The 24258-nt window shown below is 42.6% G+C and overlaps 1 protein-coding gene across 3 annotated transcripts in view; it reads left to right on the top strand.

The window, feature by feature from the left end:
* The window catches only part of DST (dystonin), a 1528317-nt gene that overhangs the window by 1362126 nt on the left and 141933 nt on the right, over positions 1 to 24258 (top strand). The gene's annotated exons all lie outside the window — the stretch shown is intronic.

Genomic DNA, 24258 nt, shown 5'->3' with positions numbered 1-24258 from the left:
TGCAACAGCAGGAAGGACAAAACTATTTGAGAAAATAGTGCTCTGAAGCTGTAATTAAAGCCTACAGAGTAACAACACACGTAAGAAGGAGTGTCGCCATGGGAGGTTACACAATGAGACAAGGCGGTACAAAGGAGGGACTAATAAGCCAATTGACCAATGAACAGCCACAGTTTACAGTGTACAATGACACAAGCCAATGAAAAATATGGGTTTAGAGTGGGCAGAGCATGCACAGAAAAATTACCATTTTTATTAAAGATACTCTGGCCGCCATGGAGAGAGGCATCGCGACCCATCTGGTAACCTTATCCATGACAAGGTTAAGTGTGCGTCCGTAGTTGGAGCACATCAGTTCCTCACGGCATCGAGAGACCAACTCAACATCCTGTGATTCTGTGCAAATCACTTAACCTCCCTATCGAAAATTAAAATTAATTTGATCTTCTGTAATGTAACTGGTGCTCATGTAAATTGCGCCAGTGCCTTTTGAATCAAGTTCATACTGTATAAAACTCCCTAAAAAATAATAACGATCCAGGAATGTGGGCCACTTTTTTCTGGAGTGTCTGGGCCTAATTGGGATTTGAATTGGACCATAGAAATAGATGCTATTTATCACACCCAGTAAATTGCGAGCCCAAGGGTATTAGATTTTATCACATGCGAAAAATAGCACTAGTTCCTCTAATCGGAATAAGGGCAAATTGCAATACAGAACCAATAGGAGAAAAATTACGTTCAACATTGTATGAATTGGCCCAATGTGCTGAGAAAACTTTCTATATAGTTGAATAGCACAAGCGTGCTTCTTTGTAATTAGAGTCACAATCTTAGCTCAGTTCACCCAATATGCTTGATGGTGCATTCAATATTCTGACTAAACAACATTGTGAACTTAGTGGAAGAGATGTAGGCAATTTAATGGACATTTTACATTATCCCTCTCACTGAGGACATTTTTGTTTTGGGTTAAAATTGCTCAGTGTTATTACCACTGGCATTTCTATTTTGAAACGCATTCAAAAAAGGTAAACTAAAAAAATCACTTCTTTGTGACTGGTTCGAATTTAAAAGTCTTTGTGACTTTTGGTTGCAGGGATACCTCTCACTACCGTAGAATGGTTCAGCTCAGTTCTAAGCACTAATTGTTAGAACTGAGTGAAGCAAAATAGTTATTGTTGTGACTTTTGTACAGCTTATGTAAGATTTCTGTTGGTTTTGTGCCACCTTGCCATCCAGCTATTAAATCTGAAACTGTTTTTAGGTAAACAACAATGACAACGGAATACTATCAGCATTAGCGTTAGGATTGTCCAAGGCAGGCTGACCTGTGCTTCAATGGAAGTGCCATCCATGGCTGTGCACAGGGCCCAGACAAGGTGTTGAGTGCATTGGGATGGTCATCCTTTAGTTAAAGGAAAAACAATGCAGAAACGGCATAGCCGAACACACTCTACTCACTGTTGTGAGAAGGCTCAGCTGTAGGACAGGGAGTTCAATGTAAATAGAACAAGCATTGTCAAAGCTAGCACGTCTTGCTATTATTAATGAAGCAATGACATTAAAAGTATTGTAGGTATGCTAGGTATGTAAGTATTGTAGTTAGCGTAAGAATGTGTGGTAGGTATGGTATGCTATGTACAGTTGGCACATATATTGTAGGTAAGTAGATGTGGTTGGTAAGGTGTGGGAAGTAAATAGGTATAGTATTTGGTATGTACAGTAGGCAGGTATGTTAGGTTAGGTATGGGAAGTAGGTTAGCTATAATAGGTTGGTTATGGTAGTAGGTTAAAATGAATCAGTAAATATGGGTGATAAGTAGGTATGCATGGTATTTATGTCGGATATGGTAGTCAGGGAAATAGGTATAGCCAGTATGATATGATAGATATAATATGTCTGGTAAGTAAGAAGGTATGGTACATAGGTTTGTTAGATAAGATAGGTTAATATAATAGGTTAAATGTATTAGCTTAGGCATGGTAGTAGGATAGGTGTGAGAGATTAGGTACAGTAGGTAGCTCTGAAAAGTTAGGTATGGTTAGAGAAAGGAGTCCAAGTGCGGTAGCTTGGTATGTATGGTAGATTAAGTATGGTTTGTAGGTTAGGTATGATAGGTTAGGTATGGAAGGTGTGGTGCATTAGTAATGGTAGGTAAAATAGGTTAAGTGCCGAAGGAATGGTAGGTAAGTGTGGTAAATAAGTAGGTTTGTATGGTAGTAATGACAGGTACATAGATATGATAGGTTAATAGATATGGTACACATGTTTGCTAGGTATAAAAGGTTAGGTGTGTTAGGATCCGTATGGTAGGTTTGTTAGGTATGATAAGTTTGCTAGAATATGTATGACGGGTTTGCATAGTAAGTTAAGTTTGGTAGGTGAGGCATGGTAGGTTAGGTTTGAAATAAAATCTCAACATTTTTGTCTGATATTTAAAAGTTTCCACTATGAAAGAATTTTGATTGTAAATCCTAGCATTGTTATTGAGAAGCACAGATGTACTGCTATACGTTTGACAAAAGAGCTGTATCCTTTTTGTATCTTCTTGAAAGGCTATTTTTGTTCAAAGCTTTATTTTGTGAACAAAGAGGACAATCAGTCCAACAACATGTTATCAGGACAGGACGGTAAAACAAATAAATATTTAAGGCTGACAGTTAAATAGTATTTTTCCCTTATCATATGGAAGGCTTAGGCCTCCAAACAGCAAGACATAAAGCCATAAATCACCAAGTAAAAAGGTGCTGTTCCATCAAAGTAAATACATCAAACACCAAGTGGACTTAGTTTCAACCTTTACATAAAACTGCAGAAATAGTTTAAAAAGGGTTATTTGATGCAACCACCCTCAAAATGCCATGGTATTGATGAACAGCCCTTCCAAGCAATAGTGAACCATGAAAAACACGTGAAACATCATGACTGAAGAGGGCTGACTCAAATTTCACTCTTTGTATATATGTCTTTCTATCTCTTTTTCATGTATTGATGACAAGAGGTCTCAACACAGACAGTTAAAGTTGTTCGTAGAGGATCTAAAAAGCCAGTGCTTTATGTACAACACCAGGTCTTAAACATCCTCTTGCCTGAAGAGAGATAATCATATTTGGGGCTGTTGTAGATGGTTCTGTGACGCTACCTTATTATCACCCTAAAAAAATAGATTTCAAAACTAAAAATAGCACAGTATTTTCAGCAGGGGTTTAAGTTCTTTTAAGGCATTCAGGGTTGGAGTAAATCATTCTATTTACCTGAATATTTGTATGAGCTTTGATCTTAAACATGTTATTTTATAAATATATAACCCAGTTAAGGAATATAATGTAGTGCATTTGGATGCGACTTAGAACCTGGTTTTCAATAAACAATTCTTGATTACCAGTGGCAGAACCTGTGAGGATCTTAAAGGAGTAAATGCACATTTAACATTTAAGTCAACAGCACCCCCATTGCATTTATCTCAGCATTCCTGTAGTCTAAGGTTTGGAAGGATGAGCAAAGGATAGAAATCAAACACCATAAGTTTTTATTTTAATTCGATATTTCCCATAGTAAAACAAATCTTTGTACATGGCTATCTGCAGCCAATTGAAACAAAGAACTACTATAAGGCTGGTAGTTGTTTTCAATGCCTACTACAACCATGGCTCACAGTTCTGCAATTTCTTTAAGAGGCAGTACATCAAAGTCCATTAATTGGCATGCTAGCTGCATGTTTTTTTTCAGAACAGAGCTAAGGTGTAAATTACTTTAAAAAAATATATGGTGTATTAAGACTCTAGGCCAGTGTCTCTTTCTCCTGTAAGATTAATTTTCAACAGTAAATCGAGGTACTCCGAAATCAGAAGGGCTAGACATTTTGTGAATGAGTTCAAGAGATGCAAAAAGTTTGTCAAAATAATATAAATCATAGTATATTAGAGAAAGCTGTTGAATTCATGTTCAATCAAAAGTGGATACTGGATTGCACTGTCAGATATTACAGGTTTCTTGAGCAGTATAATATATTATTGTAGTGCCAAAATGAACTGCTATGGGTTGTTTACTTTATATGGCTTGCCACTTCCAGTTTGCTGATAGGTGAGAGGTCATTGCTGAGTGTGGTGGTGCTGGTTGTTGCTTAGTGTATGTTGCATTTCAAGATTAGCATGGTGAATAGCCCTCCTCCTTTCCACATGGGGCAAAGTATTATGCAAAGTGCCACAGGGGCACACAGGGCGGTGCACCAGCTTTCTGCACCTCTAGGGCATTTTGTTATTACAGAAGGGGCTGCAAATGCCTGTGTGTACCCTTTTGTAATAGAGATTGCATAAGCGTATACACAACCCCAGCGCAGTTCTAAGGGGCGTTCCGCTATTTGCATAGGGGATGTGGCCGCATGAAAATAAGGGGCACGCTTTACCAATGCATCATGCTGTATTATGGATGGAGATGAAGAGGCAAAAAGGCTATCATAAGGCAACTGAATGTGTGCCAAAAAGATTTGCCACACAGTCTGTGCACTCCCAGAGGATCTCCTCTGTAAGGTGGGAAAGGGTGTCCCATGGACCCTCCACAAATCAGTCACTGCACCCGCATACAGTAAGAAATCTATCCACCCTTGTAAAGGAAGCCCTGTGCCATCTGTACTGTGAAAGAACGAGTGGCTATGTCAAACTGTCACTCTGCTTTTCACCAATGCGCTGTTCCCAGGGCAGCTGCGAGTTTGCATCTGCCCTGGGGACAGCATATTATATGTAATCGGATGCGCTGACCCTTTTTGCACTTGGTGCACCTCGTCAAAGGTGTGCCAAAGCACATACAGTGATAGTGTTCCCTTTACATAATTGTTGGGAAGTGGGTTATTGGTAGGGGCAAATGTAGGTCTGCCACTGGCAATAAGGCCACTAACACATGATAGGGCTCAACATAGGTCTTAGAAAATTATTCCTTTGCTCAACTCTTGGTAATGTGGCTGCGAGCAGACAGGCTTAACTTCAAAGACAGGTATGTAAAGCATTCAAAAACACCATTTCAGTAAATAATTGAGACACAACACATAATAAAAATCCAAAACCAACTTATATAAATAGGTAATATTTGTATCTTTTATATGACACCAAAACGAAAATAATCCACTGTAGGGAAGCAGAGATGTGAATTTTTAAAGATTAGTCACTTTCTAGTGCTTAGAAACAAACAGTGCCCCTTTAAGTCATTTCGTTTTCTCTGTCAGGGACACATCTTTATAAATTGTTCTGAAGAATTTTCTCACCACTGTAGTGGGCTGCCTTTTCAGCAAGCGGGGTCCAGTTAGAACACCTTCCTGGCGTTCTGCTTGCAGGTCCCTAAGTATCCAACACACAATCCAAGATTCTGGAATCTCCAAGAGGGTCCTTGAAAGTGTGAAACTTCAATTCCGCAATCCACTTGAACAAAACCCTTACAAATCCACTGGTACTCCAGGCTTTGAATTCTTTGTGGGGCTGTCCAGGTGAGCTCTGTTAACCTGTAGCTTGCAGGGAGTTCAACTCTTGAGTCCTTTGGCAGCAAGGTAATCCATAGGGCTGCAGTTTTACTTGGTGCAGTCTTCAGAGGTCAGGCCTTAGAGTTCCTTGCACAGCAAAATCTTTTTCAGCAGGGCACTTCTTGCTTCATTCACTTTCAAGCAGCAGATCTGGAGGGCTCTGCCCCTCCCAGATACTTATTCAAAATTCTCTGGGTCAAGCACCAGGTCATTGCTGACCAATGAGAGCAGGGCAACTCCTCATAGTTATGACCACATCCTGTAGAGTGTAGCATTAGTTTGTCCCAGAGTGCATCATTCTTCCAAATCCATAATGGCTGATTTTCCAGCAAGGAGGTAAGAGCTGGCTAAACACACCCCCTGGGATGGCTTATTTCCATGGACCCTCCCCCTACCATCTGCACATACCTTCCTTAAGCCTAGCCCTGACTCTGGGTCAAGACTGTCAGAGTGGACTGAAACCCACGCCTCCCCTCTGCATTTGAAGAGCATAGTGTACGATGCCACCTCCTGGCCTGGCATTCCTATAGACCAGCACACTGCCCTCCCAGCAGCCTGGCTAATCCACTTAACTCTGACCAATCAGGGCAGATGACTGAAAGGCTGAATTTGGACTTACAAACAAGAACGTCTCATAACTTCTTGTATGTACACTTTAGGAGAAATCCAACAATATAATATTGTTGGATTTACTACTAACACTCTGGGAAGTCTTTGAATGGTCTGGCTAGACCTCTCCTATCAATATTTATTAATCGATCACTTCCTACCATGTTAACCTATGGGCCATGGGGTTTGCAATTGGGAAAATGACTTGGGCCACTTTTCAAGAACCAGGGCTTATAAAACCATATTTAATAAGTATTTCCCTAATTTCTACAGGACCCCCACCCCCTGTGCAACTAGGGGAGACTTCAGGGGTTCTGAATCTGCAGAAATCATGCCGATTATCCATACCCAATTCTTCTAGCATCAAAGTCGAATTTGACCAGCTCTTTAACACAATATGGGGAGTGAAATGTAAACTTTCACTTTAGCCAGGCATATAAAAACTCATTTTATAAGGGCGTAACTTATAGATAACCGACCCCCACCCCTGGGATACCTAGGGGTGACCCTGGGAGTCCCTAATATGCAAAAACATGGTAGGTTTTTCATTTGTAAGGGCCCCTACCCCCAAAGTCGAGTTTGGGCACAATTTAAGGTTTAAAAGCTGTCCTGGCCACCAGGGATGCTTTCAAACTGACCACAGGCTTCAGCACTGCACACATGCTGGTGCAGAGAATCTGCTGGCCTCTAAACTGCCATGCCCCAGGATACTGGAGACTTCTAGGTAGTTTCAATCCCCTGCCCTATTACATACTAGGGGCTTATGGGGTAGTTCATGCCAATCACAGGGGTACCCCACCATACCATATTGCACCCTAGTGTATGTTGGGTGTCTTAACTGCATTCTAATGTGTTCCTTTTGGCTTGGCACTGGCCCTCGGCCTGCTTAAACAGAGCCCAGGGTCAGTCAGTCAGTTTACACCAGTTCCAGTCAGCAAAAAGTTGGGGGGGGGCCCAGGGCACAGGATGATTTTGAAACAACAATATAGTCCTTAATGTCTGTATGCTGGATTTTAACAATGATATCCCCATATAGGGCCTGATTCTGATGCGGTTAGGAAGGCCTCCTAATGGCATTTGCTCCTTCCATATCGGATCGGGAACGACACAGGGCCCAATTATGATGCGGTTAGGAACATATGCTCCCATTGAAGTCAATGGGAGTCCAACCAAATCGTATTGGGAAGCATCTGGATGCCTTGTACTCCGTCGGTCGGACTGTCCCGATCCGAGTGGGTTGGAAACCATTTCCAACCCTATTCAGTCGGGAAGCATTTACAACCCACACCAGAATCAGCCCCATAGTGTTTCATGCTTCATGGAGCCTTTAGGCTTGAGCTCTGCAGAGCCGTTTTGCTTTGAATCCCTGTGGTCTTAAAGCTTAAGCAGCAGCATGCCTTAGCACATGAGAAGAAATACACATTCCAGGCTCTTTGAGTAATAATTCTAATGCGTTGATGCATTGCACACAATGTAGGCCATGCATGAATCTATTGTGGAGGGTGTCTGAGACACCAACATTGCAAGTCAGCTGCAGCTTATGAAATACCTGTTATTATTGGCTCCCATATGGGTGAGGTCCCTGAAACAGTTGTTGTGAGATGCATCTGGCATCCAGTGCAGTGTGGACTCAGCACTGCTGCCTTATGGGACCAGTATTGTATGGGTCACCTTAAGTTTTTCACTCACATGGGCTTGCGGAAATGTATGCCACAATATCAAAATATTGACCTGCAAAACTTTGCAACCACAATATCAACCTATACAATATCTTTGCATTTTTCTGGGTGAAGGAAAATGTGACTGAGTCACATGAGAAGAAATACACATTCCAGGCTCTTTGAGTAATAATTCTAATGCGTTGATGCATTGCACACAATGTAGGCCATGCATGAATCTATTGTGGAGGGTGTCTGAGACACCAACATTGCAAGTCAGCTGCAGCTTATGAAATACCTGTTATTATTGGCTCCCATATGGGTGAGGTCCCTGAAACAGTTGTTGTGAGATGCATCTGGCATCCAGTGCAGTGTGGACTCAGCACTGCTGCCTTATGGGACCAGTATTGTATGGGTCACCTTAAGTTTTTCACTCACATGGGCTTGCGGAAATGTATGCCACAATATCAAAATATTGACCTGCAAAACTTTGCAACCACAATATCAACCTATACAATATCTTTGCATTTTTCTGGGTGAAGGAAAATGTGACTGAGTCAGAGAATGGTTGTCCTCCTAATTAGCTGAGCGGGTAAGGTGGCTAATATGTGGTGCCGTGGATTCCTCAATTGTTGTTTGAAAGTATGTTTGTGTATTGATGAAGGCACCCAGATTGTGTGTGTGATGGACATTGTGCATGTGTCCTTTTTATCAGTGTCACAAGCGACTAGTTTACGTTCTGGTACTTGCAGTTTTATTTTTTATCATTGTGAATGCAGCCTTGCAAATATCACTCAAAGTTACTTTACCTGTCTTGTGAATTTGCCTCCGTTGATTTGTGGGTGCTCTTGGGGAGTTTGTGAAGGAAAAGTGTATTTTTTGGTGAAATGTTTTTTAAACTGTAATAGTACAGTAACGTTTTTTTAAATGTGCATTCATATAAGAGTCATATTGTCGTATTCTAAATATGTACAAGGTTTGTAGAATAGCTTATCTCTTTGATCACATACACAGCATCATAACTCGATATTTATCAAAAGAGATATCAACACAATTAAACTAATATGAGCTGCAGCAAGAGGTGATAGTGTCATGAATGCAAACATAATATTCACTTCAGAATCGCCATCCATTGTACTTACTAATCAATCAATCAATCAATCAATCAATCAATCTATTTGTAGAGCGTGCTATTCACCAGTGAGGGTCTCAAGGCGCTGAGGGGGGGGAGGGGAAGCTGGAAGCTTCGCTACTATTCGAAGAGCCAGGTCTTGAGGAGTCTTCTGAAGGCGAGTAGGTCTTCGGTCTGCCATACGTGGGTAGGAAAGGTGTTCCAGGCCTTGGCGGCGAGGTAGGAGAAGGATCTGCCGCCTGAGGTTGTTCGATGGATGCGGTGGACGGCGGCGGGGGCGAGGCTGGCGGAGCGGAGCTGGCAGCGAAGGGTGTGGAAGCTGAGTCTGCTGTTCAGGTAGGCTGGTCCGGTGTTGTGGAGTGCTTTGTGTGCGTGGGTGAGGAGTTTGAAGGTGATCCTCTTGTCGACGGGGAGCCAGTGTAGGTTTCTCAGGTGGAGGGTGATGTGGCTGCGGCGGGGTACGTTGATGATCAGTCGGGCGGAGGCATTGTGGATGTGCTGTAGTCGTCGTAGGTGTTTTGCTGGGATTCCGGCGTATAGTGCGTTGCCATAGTCCAGCCTGCTGCTGACGAGGGCATGTGTCACCGTTCTTCTTGTTTCGATCGGGATCCACTTGTAGATCCAGCGGAGCATACAGAGGGTGTTGTAGCAGGAGGAGGAGACGGCGTTGACCTGTTTGGACATGGAGAGGGAGGAGTTGAGGATGAATCCAAGATTGCGTGTGTGGTCGGTGGGTGTCGGTGCTGTCCCCAGAGTGGTTGGCCAGCAGGAATCGTCACAGGCTGAGGGGTTGGGTCCGAGGATGAGGACCTCCGTCTTGTCCGAGTTCAGTTTCAGACGGCTGCTCCTCATCCAGTCGGCGATGGCCGTCATTCCGTCGTGGATGTTGGTTTTGGAGGTGCGTGGGTCCTTGGTGAGGGAGAGGATGAGCTGAGTGTCGTCAGCATAGGAGATGAGGTTGAGGTTGTGGTGGCGGGCCACTTGTGCGAGGGGGGCCATGTAGATGTTGAACAGCGTCGGGCTGAGGGAGGAGCCCTGGGGGACGCCGCAGATGATGTCGGTGACTTCGGATCGGAAAGGTGGGAGGCGGACGCTCTGGGATCTGTCAGAGAGGAAGGATGTGGTCCAGTCGAGGGCCTTCTCTTGGATACCGGCTTCTTGGAGGCGTGTTTTTAGAGTGCGATGGCAGACCGTGTCGAAGGCGGCCGAGAGGTCCAGGAGGATGAGGGCAGATGTTTTGACGTTGTCTAATTGGCGCCTGATGTCGTCTGTGGCGGCGATGAGGGCTGTCTCGGTGCTGTGGTTTCGTCTGAAACTGGATTGGGACGGGTCCAGGATGTTGTTGTCTACAAGGTGGCGGGTCAGTTGCATGTTGACGATTTTCTCGATGACCTTCGCCGGGAACGGGAGCAGGGAGATGGCCCAGAAGTTCTTGAATTCCTTGGGGTCCGCCTTGGGCTTTTTAAGGAGGGCGTTGATTTCGGCGTGCTTTCCGGGAATGTCGCTGTTTCAAAAGAGATGTTGATGATCTTCCGTAGTTGGGGTGCGATGGCTGCGTCTGCCTTGTGAAATATGTGGTGTGGGCACAGGTCTGTCGGCGATCCTGAGTGGATGGAGTTCATGACCTACGTCCAGGAGGTCAGGCGGTTGGTGCTGTTGGTGTTCGCGAGAGGGGTGGAGTCTGGCGTGGTCGGGCCGGTCGTGGTGTTTGAGCTTTCGTGGATGTCGGCGATCTTGCGGTGGAAGAAGATGGTTAGAGCTGCTCAATTTTGCAGTGCCTGTTAAGGAAGAGTGGGGATGAAATGGTGTACATCATAGGGCTACTAGCTGAAGCTGATGTATGCCTTGGGTGCAGAGTAAAGTAACAAGCAGCATAATTAATTTAAGCAATAGATTTGACCGTTGTATACACATTTTTATTCTAGTTGTTAATACGGTTGCCGTGTGCCTCCATGACTTGCTTGCATCTGCCTGTAAAGTAAGTTTACTGTGGTGAAAGTTGCCCCTTATATCTGATTGTGATGCCTATGGAGAATTCAGAATTGTCAAGAGAGGTTTATAAACAAATAAACTAATTGAGAAATGAGTGTATAGTTTAATGAAAAATTTAAAACATATTGGAAAATCAGAAGGTAAGTCAAAGAAACCTCACATGTCAAAAAAACATTTAATCAAAAGCCAACTACTGTGAAGCAGTCCTGTGCTTAGCACATGAGAATGAGTGGACCATAACAGTGCGGGAGAATCATGAGGAGCTAGGTCTCTGAAATAGACCAATTTTGCATGTAACTGGAACTCCCCTTATTTCTCTTCCATCTACCAATCTCTCAATGTAGCCCTTCATCCTGCTTGAATAATGACTATTGCTTTTCTAGCGGTATAAGATCTTTGTTGATGTAAATATTGATTTCTGGCTAACAATGGAAAGTGTTAAATAAAAAGATTTCACCCTTAAAGCACAGATTCTTGTTCTATCAAATAACCATCCATTACATGAGCAGGGCTACTCTCTGCAGAATAAGAATATTTTGTAAGAATGTTTTCTCCTTAGTAATGGAGTGACTTTTAAACTGTGTTTCCTCTTTTGAGAAGAAATAGAACAGATGCCTGCAGGGTAGATATATAAAGTTTGCACACTGAAGATGCTAGATTCTTACTGAGTCACTTGTTACGAGGTTTTAAATCAAGTATATAATTGGAATCACATTGTTCGTTCTTTGTATTTTCCAACTAATAAACCTTCAAGCCATCAAAACACAATGGGGAAACTCATAAATGTTAGGCTCCAGTGTGCCCCTAAAAAATGAGACAAGAACTAAGGCTATTGAAGTCTAACATATTGCATCTGTGAGAGGCATGATGCATGTGGAAACCAGGCAAGTCTGATATAAATAAAGGTAATTGTACAATGAAAAGTATGATAGACACTTATTAAACAATATCACTTTGTGCAGAGTTGTTACCCAGTGAAGCTCCTTGATATAGAGGCCAGATTACTTAATAGGCAATAGAGGTTAAAACAGGGCTTCACGTTGCCTGGATAATAATGGACATCACCCAGACTCACCACCAGCACCTATCCAGTATTCAAAGAAGCCTTTCGGATACTCTTACACATATTGGGTCAGGAAAGTCACTGCCGTTTGCAGTTAATTTCTACTGGATAGTGCTGAATAGTGCATTTAAGATACTTTAGTGACATATTGGCAATACACAAATGCCCCTCCACCTCATTAATAATATGTACAAATTTCTTCAGGAGGCATCCAATGGTGGTGAACTAGTAGTAAGTACTATTGGTCTGAACACAAAGGAGATAGCAAAGATATGTGTTCATGCTCCAGAATGGAACGTCCTTCCAACCTCTCAGCCATTTCATTTCGATAGCTGTCCCAACTATCGGTTTAGAAAATATAGTGTGGTACTACGAGAAGACCCAGTAGATTTTCAGAGATAACCTTGTATTTCTTGCACCCGTGAGTGTATAGATCCTACAAGGTAAGAGGGTGCTCTGCAGGCTAATACCAATAATATCAACAAGCATACAGCTCATTTTAGACATCAAGAGTGTCAGCCCTATAGCACTTTCATACATCAACAAACTCCCTTCTAAAAGACTGACTGTTATGAACGTTTGTTACACCAAAAGTCTCTCTCCTGATAATCAGCTCCTGACCAACCACATGGGGAGTGAATTCTCACATACAATTTGTTAGAAATGGGGGTCTCTAGTTCGCAATGGTTTGCACTTTTGTCCAAATAGGGACCCTTGCTTCTAGTCAGGGTAAGGGGGATACACTCCCAAAATAATCCCTGCTCACCCCCTTGGTAGCTTGGCACGAGAAGACAGGCTTATCTCAGAGGCAGTGTGTAAAGCATTTGTGAACACATACAGTAATTTAGTGTAAACCCTACAAATGGACATCACACCAGTTTAGAAAAATAAGTGATCTTTATCTAAACCAAAACAAGACCAAATGAAAAAACTCCACATTACTGTATTAAAAATAAGGCTTTCAATTGGTAGAAATAGTTCAGTTCAATGCAAGTTGTAAATGCAACACTTTTCTCACAAAGTACCTTGGATGCGTTACGCAAAACAAATACAATAGCCGCAGGGAAGGTGATGCATAGGTTCCTTGCTTCGGGGGAGGTGATGCGTTGGTTGCTTACTGCAGCGCAGGGGAGGTGATGCGTCTGTTCCTTACCGGAGAGGAGGTGATGCGTCTGGTTCCTACTGCGTTCCCCACCGAAACGACAAACTTGGCGCCTTGATGCGATGATCCGGTATGATGCGTGAACTCTTGCAGCCGCACTGCAGGCCTTGCGTCGAAATCGGTGCATTGGTCTTGGACTTCGGAGATCAGAGCACTTGATATGGCGTGCATCTCTTTCTCGAGCCGCGGTAGACGTTGCGATGGTTTCTTCGGCGATGCATCAGAAACTGGTGCGGATGCATCTCGCTTCTTCCTCGTTGCATCGATTTTCCAGGTCCCTGCGGAAAACAGTTCTCTAGAAGCCCAAAACAACAGTAGGCGCCTTTTGCAGGTCAGAACTCCTAGCAGGGCACTTCAGGGGAGCTGGTGGTGAAGTCTTTGTGTCCCTGAGACTTCAGAACAGAAGGCAAGCTCAGTTTCAAGCCCTTAGAAATCTTTTCTTCAAACAGGTGAGAAAGCGAAGTCCTTTTTCTCCTTTCATTGGCAGCAAGCAGCCACTGCAGGCCAACCCCAGACAGCAAACAGCACAGGGGCAGTATTCTTTCCCAGCTTATCCAGCTCTTTTCCTTGGCAAAGGTTCCTCTTGATTTCCAAGAAGTGATCTAAAAGTCTGGACCCATCTTTTTATACACCAAAATCCTTTGTTCTCTGAAGGCAGAGAGTGTCTGGCAGGAGGTGGAAACAGCATTGTTGAAGGCAGATCAGGCCCATTCAGGTGAAAAGGAAATATCCTCCCCCTACTCTAAATGCAGCCCAGGTCTTTTCAGCCCAGCCCTGACTCATCAGACTTTTGCCCCGCTCCAGCCCCTGTCATCCAAGAGCCAGACATGCAATAGACAAACCTAGCAGAGGCACACTAAAGGGCTAGGCAAGAAAATACCTACTTTGTAAAAGTGGTATTTTCAAACACAGAATGCAAAAATCACCCTCACTAAAAGATGTATTTTAACATTCTGAGTTCAGGCAAACTAAACATTATGTTTTTTACCTTGTTCCCAGGGCAAGTTATGTTTATAAGATGTTATGAATCAAATTCCCATTCTGTCCTATGGGAACAGGTAGCCCTGCAATAGTGAAAAACAAAATTGGCAGTATTTCACTATCAGGACATGCCACACACATCAGGGCATGTCCTACCTTTAACATACAATGCACCCTGCCCGCAGGAGTACCTTGGGCCTACCTTAGATGTAAGAAAGGGAAGGTTTAGGGACTGGCAAGTTTGTGCACTTGCCAAGTCGACATGGCAGTCCCCGACTACACATAGGCTCTGCAGTGGCAGGCCAGAGTTACATTTTCCAGGCTGCTTCTGTGGGTGGCACAATCAGTCCTGCGAACTACTAGCAGCATTTGATTTATAGGCACTGGGCACACAGTGTACTATAATAGGGTCTGACAAGTAAATCAGATATACCAATCATGGAATCACTAATCCATAATACCAATTTACAAAGGGAGCACTTGCACTTTGGGACTGAACTGCAGTGTCAAAGTGCCCAAAGCATCTAGACCAGTAAAATGGAGTCCAACACACAACAGAAATACAGGAGGCAACAGTACAAAATGGAAGAGAGACCCACGCCAATGGTGCCAGGTCTAACACAATTGAAAGTATATTATTAACCTCGAAAACTAGAAAGCATGTTACCTAACAGAATAATTCCCTGTTTTATTTTTATATATCCTGTTTTTCCTGTGAGCTGCACAAGTAGATCTGAAAAGGGGGCACCTTGCAGTTCTTGTAAATTCTAATAAAATTAAAAGGTTTTTAATACCAAGGTAGTTTATTGCTACAGCTCTAAACCGTAGTCCGAAAAAGTGTTTTCAAAGTTTTTGTATCCTAACTTCCTCTTAGAGATATGCAGGTTTACTTCTAATGTAATTATAAAGTCTTCAAAGATTTCCTCTTTCCTGGGCACGTAAAAAAGGATGACTCAGAAGCCAGACAAAAGGCTTTAACGCACAATAAAGAGAGAGATACTTACTGCCCTTGGAAATGCTTTATAGTTAGAGTGTGATTTTTCCTAACCACTAGCAGAAACTCCAGTACACTGCATGCCCAGAGGGTAATCGAGATGCCTGATATACCCTGTAGTGAAGGCTCTCGGATAACACTTGACATAATCCAGAAACTGATGATTGGTGATCCCCTGCTGATTAGTAAGCTCTCTTGTTGATCCCAATTAGAAAGTGAACTATGTAGGAGTAAAAGTAAAGTGTAGTGAAACTCCAAATGGAGTGGAGACTTCAAATTCAATTATTCTTTTAAATCTTCTCTGCATGTTTGCCTTCAGTCAGAGTTTTGTAGTCCAAACCTAAATCCCAGATGACATTATGCAGGCTCCATCCATATGGAGCCAAGTCTGAATCACCATGCCCACATCTTTTTCAAAAAAGCCTATGGAACCCACCTCCTTTACAAATCCCCTACCTCCTCTACTTCAGCTTGCACTGACCCACCTCCTTTACAGGTTTCAAACCTCCTTAACTTCAGCGTGTGCAGAATTGCTTCATACCTACAGCTGATTGAAATACATCAATAAATAATGACAGCCGATCAATAGTTTTGGTGGATTTTGTAATACGTAAGAGCTGCTTAGGCATTTGCCAAGTCCAGCATTTATTCTGAGTCTTTTTCTGCAGAAATCTGTTTCATGTCTCATTGACAGAATGCCAGACACATTCAGATGGTTGTGGTGTAGTCCAATCTACCATTCTTAAGTGAGGCTTATGCTCCACGAGAGATGTGAGTAGGTGAAGTGATTTTCCAGTTTGGTTGACCCCTTTCTGGCAAAGTATTGCAGCCCAATATTAACGCATACAAGTTTGGGAGGTAGTTTGTTTTTTTTCTCCTGGTTTGCCGGTATGAAATAACCACTAAGAAAAGCAACATTAGCCAAGTGAATAAATGTTAGATGTTATTTGGATATTGCTGAGGAGCTCTGAAAAAGGTATATGATTTATGTTTACTAGATGAATTACTTTCAGACATACCCAGATCAAACCTTGAACTGGGCAGTTTTAACAGTTCTTTTTATTGCTTTCCTGCACTTTGATAACATTTGAGGAATGGGAAAAATAAATCGTTTTTTGGGTAACTAGAAGTAAGGGGTTTATAGATTGAGTGATAGAGTAATATTGTAAATCACTAAATAGCCGGCGGGTACATGGCTAAAACTAGAACTCCAGATTTGCAATTCTTACTATGGATTCCTCTGCCTATTATCTGCCCCATAACATCAACACAAGGGCGAATAATTAGCAGCAGTTTTTTCGACCTTCCCGATACCACATTAGAGAGTGGCTACCTTTAAACTGTACTATATTGAGATTCTTAAACTAAGATGACATTATGTAATTGTATAACTTTGTATGGATTTATAATATTTGATTGATTGGTGTAAAAAGTGATATTATAAGATGGTGACCGTTTGTGCATTCTGGTCCAGTGTGTTTTCTATGCTCAGGTTTTTCATTGGTTGTATTTAAGTTGCCACAATATGGTGGCCAGCGTCAAGATCAAGTATGTGAAGCCGAATTGCAATGACACTTGTAAGCACCGTAGCACTTTTTTTCAGAATAAATGCATTTCTTTTAAAGCTCCTGAGTGCCGTGCCCTTACTGGATGGAGTCGGAGAGTGAAGGAGAAGTTTAAGTGCTGTGTAGTTTGTGAATAGCACTGCTTTTTTCTTCCTTATTGATGGTGCACAGCATCGGGGAAATTGTATGGTGTGGCTCAAAAACAAAAACAATTGCCAAAGCCAATGGATCTCAAAGGTGAAACCTACTGGCTTTGCCAGTGCTTCTTTGTATAGCACACATCCTGAGCTCATGTATTTCAAGGTGCTCTCAGACAGGTCATTAGCACATATGAGAGCTCCTTGAAATATTTGAGTTTAAGATGTGCAGAGTACAAAAAGTTGTTGTGTTTGATATACTAGACTATAATGTTACATGTTCTACAATAATACCTCAGGCCGCATATAGGGTACACATGAGAGCAAACTTGCATTATAGTACACGAAGAGCATTGTTGTCAGGGCGGGGTGGTAGCATTAATCTTTCTAAGTTCATGCTTAAAAACTATCACTTTTAATGTTCATGTTTACTCTCATACGGGCTAATGATAGAGAGTGCCTTAGAAATACATGACCTCAGGTTGTGCGCTGTACAAAAAGGAATCCTTTTTTGTACAGTGTAGATCCTGGGCTCGTGTATTTCAAAGCTCTCTCATATGGGCAAATTATGTTATTAGGACATATGAGAGTGCCTCAAAAGATGTGAACTCAGGATTTGCGCTGTACAAAAAAGGATTTGTTTTTGTTCGGCGCTATAGTGCATTCTGGGACTTATGTTTAGCTCATTATTTGCTGCCCGAAAAGAAAGGTTGGAACGGTTTGACAACTGGCAGTGCCAACTGGCCAGTGACTCAAATTGCATTATTCAATCTCTGCTGTCGAGGGTTGGGCCCAGGACAGCACAGTCTGAGTGACTTAGCTTGGCTTTTGTGAAGCAGGGATTGTTTTTTTTTTTTTGCGTGGCTTTACCACCCTAAAAGCACCTGATCTTGTCTGATCTCAGACGTTAAGCAGGGTCAGACTAGGTTAGTACCTGGATGGGAGACAGCCTGAGAATATCAGGTGCTGTAGGCTAGACAATGTTTTCCCTGCTTTGTATGATAGGCGTTGGTGGATTTCCCCGCCTCTTCCTTTAGGAGCCTTTGGTGTTTCTAGGCTGAGACTTACTTTTGTGCACAAAATATTTTTTTGCGCTTTCTCATGATATCTTTAGGCTTCTCTTTTTAAAATGACTTCTGCCATCTTGTCCTGATGATGGCCCCGGTCAAGTTAACCATTGGGGTGAAAAGTCAATGTTATTTTTCAATATAAACTACTAAAATCATTGTCTAGTTAAGCTCTCATACCTAATATTTTTTGTGATATCTGAGAGACCTTTTCTCTCATCAATTTGTTCTTCTCATTGTAGCCTATTGCTATCAAATAATTGTTTGCTTTACTTCGATGTGTGCACTCACTTTTCATGGTGTCATATTTTGTGCACCACGCTGTTGTTATCCATTATGATCAAGTTTTATTTTCAATGCGTGTATGTATCACTTTGATTATGATTTATACAACTACTAGCAGCCCGTCCCGACATTGTCCGGGTATGAATTGCTGCCGGCCAGTAGTATATTGTTTTGTAGGATTTCGTTTTGATAGCATTTCTTATCTGTGTCAGGCCTGTGAAATGCTCCGATTCACAGTGCACTGCTGATGCACTTAAAAGTGCGCGTTCAGTAGTGTGTGAACTCGAGTTTCCCTACTTTATTTTTCCTTGCAATATTATATAGCTCGAACTCGACAACATGGCATGAGAACAATTTACATTACAGAAGAACACATTCATTTGTGGTAGGCACGGGGAGACAAAGCGAGTTGCCTGGAATCACAGGATGTTGAGCTGATGCCGAGATTCTAACGTAGCTCCCCAGCTCTAAAGTTCGCAATTCTAGAACTTGTGCCGGGAGGTGTGCCTAAAAGTGTATTTCGGTGCTGGCCATCATTGAGAGAGACCTGTGCATGTTTCAAATGGGTGGTGAAAAAATATGAGTATGTTGCTGGAGATGTGGGCCGCCATGCGACCAATGTACTTACCGGGGGAGGGTAAACACCCATTATTCCGCAACTTTCTTTCCGCATACCATCACTCTGCATACTTTCATTACGAAAGTACCATGACTCCGCAATGCCATTATAACGCATGGCATTACATTTGATATGCTTTTACCACGCATACATTTACAACGAAATTTGTTGTAAATGCATGAATGGTAAAAGCATGTTTTTTTAATGTTTGGATAAGGTAAGTATGGGTATAGGGGTATATGTTTTGGGCTACTGAGGTATATGTTTTGGGGTGTTTGGGTATTTTAAGGGTTCAGATATAGTTTTGGGTTATGGGGTGCAGGTGTAGTTTTAGGGTTTAGGGATAGGTATGGGTTTTGGGGTGCAGGGGTATTGTAGGGTTCACGGGTAGGTTTGGGTTTTGGGGTACAGGGTTATTTTTAGGGTTTAGGGCTAGGTTTGGGTTTTGGGGTACAGGGGTATTTTTAGGGTTCAGGGGTAGGTTTGGGTTTTGAGGTACAGGTGTATTTTAAGGGTTCAGGGCTAGGTTTGGGTTTTGGGGTACAGGGGTATTTTATGGTTCAGGGGTAGGTTTGGGTTTTGTGGTACAGTGGTATTTTTAGGTTTCAGGGCTAGGTTTGGGTTTTGGGGTACAGGGGTATTTTTAGGGTTCAGGGGTAGGTTTGGGTTTTGAGGTACAGGGGTATTTATAGGGTTCAGTGCTACGTTTGGGTTTTGGGGTACAGAGGTATTTTTAGGGTTTAGGGATAGGTTTGGGTTTTGGGGTACAGGGTATATTTATAGGGTTAAGATGGGTTAGTGTTTAAGGGTGTTGGGGTATTTTAAGGAGTACAGGTGGGTTATGGTTATGGGGTGCAGGGGTATTTAAAGGGAGCAGGGTGAGATTAGCACACGATATGAGACATGGCATGAAGGGCGGAACGTACCACACACCCCCAGAGTTTGTCACGCTCCCCAGCACACGTCCATAGCACAACGCAGACACGCCCACAAGGGACTACTTTGCTGGCACGGTTCTTTTACCTTTTAAATATATATGGTGGGCGTCTGCATAGCCTATGTCCTTCTGCTGCAACTGCCCTTTCCAACGCTGTATTGCGTGTTGTGATTGGTGCTGTGGTTCCTGAGATTACCCGCCTCAAAGGTTTGGACTCTCTCTTTAATATATTAGTATGGATGGATATTTATACATATTTTGTGGTGTTTACCACTCACTCTTTTCCTTGTGGGCATTGGCTTATCTTTTGATCCTTCTATTTATATTTGTGATTTCTAATTGTTTTCTTTTGCTTGCCTTCTGTTTTGAAAGTTCCCAAGAGAACCTCATTTTTTGACCTATTCATATAATTAAGGCACTGCCTCTGGAAAATCATGTGGCTTTCTGAAGGGAGTGAGTTGTTTTGTGGGCCCAATCTTTCACCACATGTGTGGGGGACAGAAATGTGCTGTGGTTGCAACCTGTTGTAGCTTGAGCGGTTAAGGCACCTGCAGGGGCATAAGTGTTTAGTGAGCCCAATCTTTTACCAAGTCTGCAGGGACAGAAGTGTGCTGTGGTTGCAATCTGTCCCAGAATCTGCGGAGACTGACGTGTGATGTGGTCCATTCTGCCCCAGAATCTTCCGGTATAATAGTGTCAGCCTTCAACAATATAAGACATACACCGTGTGACACTATAGCAGAGACAAAAGCTCCTTACAAAGTTACAATGATTTATAAGACTCCGTACAAATGGGGACATGTCTAGGCAGGTAAGAATAGTGTGGTACTTTTTTTCAAGAGAATATAAAAATATGAGGGGGATAACCCCCTAGAGCAAGACGAGCAGAAGTAACACCTCTGCTGGCAGACATTGTGTCATTCTGCTAAAAGAAGCAAGCAGGACCCAGTCTCAGAGGAATGGCTACCTTGGCGAGGCCTAGTCTTGCTTTACTGTGGCTGTTTCTCTTGCTGAGAATCCTTTCAAGACACATAGCTTTACTGACCTAACGTCTTTATCGGATACTATTTGAGGTTTCTGATGGTCCTGATCCTAGAAATGCACCAACCACCAATCCCTTCACTCTGGATCAAGGTGTTCCTCGGTAGTCCTAAATAAACCATCCCTATTCATGCTTCCTACACGGAGTTACACCAAGAAACATTGGATGGGGCAGTAATGGGGCATGCCTGACTGCAGTGATGCAGCGAGAAAGTCACCTCACATGCGTCCCTCAGTTCAGCAGACACACATGCACCCGTGCGCGCACTCTCTCACACACACACACACACACACACCCACACACACACACACACACACACCACTGAAAATAAACAAGGATATGTACACATTTCATTGCGAATAAGGACATCGATGAAAAGGATGCTAACAGCCTAGCTAGCATGTGATTGAAATGAGAGCACTCTTAAACAAAGGGGCGACTGTCTCTACATCCCGTTAAATATCTTTGCCAGATTAAACATAGGAGATAAAAACAAAAAGGTTGCAGCAGCAGATGGGGTTGTTAAATAATGTTGTGCAGTTACATACCTTTTAGTGGTCAGTTAAAGTGCACTGAAGTAAATTCATAATTGGTGGTTTGAGACTCTCATCTTGTTTTGTGACAACAAAATGAAAGGGTGATCCTCGAATAGAGCGCTGATGGAGCGCAATCCTTCCTTTGGTACACTCCTTGCTTATTTACACAGGGCGCTTGACGGCCGATGCAATCATTAGAGGTCCGCAGGGTGCCGCCTTGACACATCTGATCACTCATTTGTGGGTTTTAATGTCTGTGTACAAACACTGAAGTCAAATAGGTGCTACCAAACCCAGATGCTGCCCGTCAGCTGCTCTCAGCCTTTTCTGTATACAGCATATGCTGAGTTTACCGCATCACCGAACTGCGAAAGGGGCGACAGCACATAAATAAGGCCATTAAAACGTCACACTCTCAGCTCTGGGAGTCGTTCAGAAACAATAGGAAAGACAAGACGTCAACAGAGATTAATTGGAAGACTATACAACGGATTACACTGTGAATTGGCTGGCATGCGTGTCACTCTCTTCCACACACGCCTTTTGGTCATATAACTAATCATAGGTGCACATTACAGATAGCAGGCCCATTCTTCCTTTCAGGCTACCAATCGTCCATGTGGTGAAACTGTTGCTAAAACCACTGCCTTATGACTATCTTTACACATATTTCAGAAACCCAGAAATAGCAGAAAATCTATACTGGCGAAATAAAATTACATAATCTCCCTGGTATGTTCTGCTTTCTGGTCATGACTTATGCATGCATATTTGGCATAAAACACGTTTTTGCTGGCGTTTTCCATATTTGGTGTTCAGCTAGAGAGGTTAAAGGGAATGCAGTGATTTATAGTGAACGGGTACATGCTTTGTTCTGTGTGTATACATTATTTAAAAGGCCTCTGAGTAAAAGTGCTGAACGGGTGTTATTATGCCCCCCATAGATATTTATTGTGCCGAGCACACAGACCTAATTGGATTTAGTTGATTTGTAAGATTAGAGGAGTGGGCCTAAGCAAAGCGGGTTTAAAGACAGCCTCTCTTAGATGGTGACACATTCTCACAGACCAGACATGCTACCATGAATATGTTTACTATATTTAGTAAAAAGTACTTACATGGATACCAAACAGGTTGCTTCACCAGAAAGTATACCAGCTTTTGGCTCCAATTTTAATTTTAAACCATCAGTGCAGTTGCTATGTGAATTAGCTCACAATTTTTAGCAATCCACTGTACAGACCAACACCAATTAGGCCCTAATATATTTAACATTAATTTTAATTAACACCAATTGCATTATCAATAGTGTCAGCTGTCAATCTGTGAGACACTTAAAGGCTTATTCATCTCTAGACTTAACCATAATGACATGGGCCGCTGTCATGATCTCCTCGGCGTATGTGTTGGACCAATCCCTACCTCGACAGCACTGAGAAACAATGGCACAAACATTATTAATCATTGAGTAACATTCAGTAACAACCGCACTGCCATTGAAATGTTGTTGCACCATTCAACAATGTGGAAATCCACCAAGGCAACACAAATGGTGATCTGACTCAGAAGAGATGGTTCTTATTCTCAGAATGAACGTGGCACCTTTCTTAGAATTAGACCTCTATGAGCAAACTACTGACCCCAAAGAGCCTCAGCATGTGAAAAGTGATCTTCCCATATCAGGCTTGTGAGATTGCTGTTATCTGGTGCCCTTAACTGGCGTTGTGTCACTAAGGAGAAGACCATGGCTCACACATGCCTACCTATCGAGTTATAGTTTGCTGGCCTCTCTTTTCTCTATTTACATCAAACAGAAGACTAAAATCTTTTCCTAGCAGGCTTCATGTCCGTCTTTATTAGACTATCCAAACCCCTAATGGAATGCCTTATTTTTTATGCAAATAGTGGCTTAGTTAAACATGACATCTGTTTAACACATGGCATCTATTTCATGCATGCAAAATAAAAACTGTGCTCTCCTTCAGTAATCAGGATTTGGTATGGTTAATTTGTTAAGTTTGGGCACAGTGATGCAGCTCGGCATTGCATTCACTATAAATGATATGTAGATGTTACAAGAAAAAGCTAAAGTGTTGCTTTCCCACTGCAAGTAAAGTACTGATTCAATAAAGAGACATACAAAAACCTTCACCTGCACTTTAAGGGGAAAACGCGTACCTTTGCCAGCAAGATGAAAGTGAAAATTAAAAAAAGAGCTGGTAGGACTGGGGCCCAGCTGGAGTGCCCTCAGGCGGAACTGACCAATTTGACCGCTGTCAAAATGCACACTGACCCCAGTGAACCAGCCACGCCTTACTCAACTGCCGATGCAGAGTGCCCATGTAGCACTGACCTTTAAGATTCCGTGCCCACCAAAAAGAGCAACCACCACCATACAGCAGCATAAAGCACTACTGCTTTTCCTGGTAGTGGTAGTGGTAGTGTTTACGGTGGCCCTTCTTTTCGGCAGTGGCAGCACCAGTGACAGCTACTTAAGAGGCAAGGTAGAGCCTGCCAGTGTGCCCTTCTCACCCGCAGACTTCTAGAACTACTCCTGTGCCCACGCTGGTCTCCTCCCTCTTTCTATGCTTCTGACCCCGCTCAGAACATTGCCTTGTGTGCCATTCTTCGGGACATTATTGGTTTTCCAGGTGGGATGCAGGGTTCCAGCTGTTCTGTCGCTCAGTCTGGGGGTTAAATGGATGGTTAATTTGAACATGAGTGCCCTTTCTCCAAGCCAAACTGATTGCATCTGTAAACGTTTGTCGATATACAGGGTTTCATATTAAGATTATTTTATCTAATGGCCGTCAACACTTCTTCCAGTACTTTCATCTAAATTCTAATTTGTATCTTAAAGGTCTGTCTGCAGTATAGAAGCATGGCTATTACTTGTGTACTTTGTTAATTGTATTAGTATTTTCAACACCTGCTCTTCAAAAGTCAAAACAAAGTATCAAAGTAAA

The sequence above is a fragment of the Lissotriton vulgaris genome, chromosome 6, assembly GCF_964263255.1.
Source record: "Lissotriton vulgaris chromosome 6, aLisVul1.2, whole genome shotgun sequence".
Taxonomy (NCBI): Eukaryota; Metazoa; Chordata; class Amphibia; order Caudata; family Salamandridae; genus Lissotriton; species Lissotriton vulgaris.
This window is presented reverse-complemented; position numbering and strand designations above follow the sequence as displayed.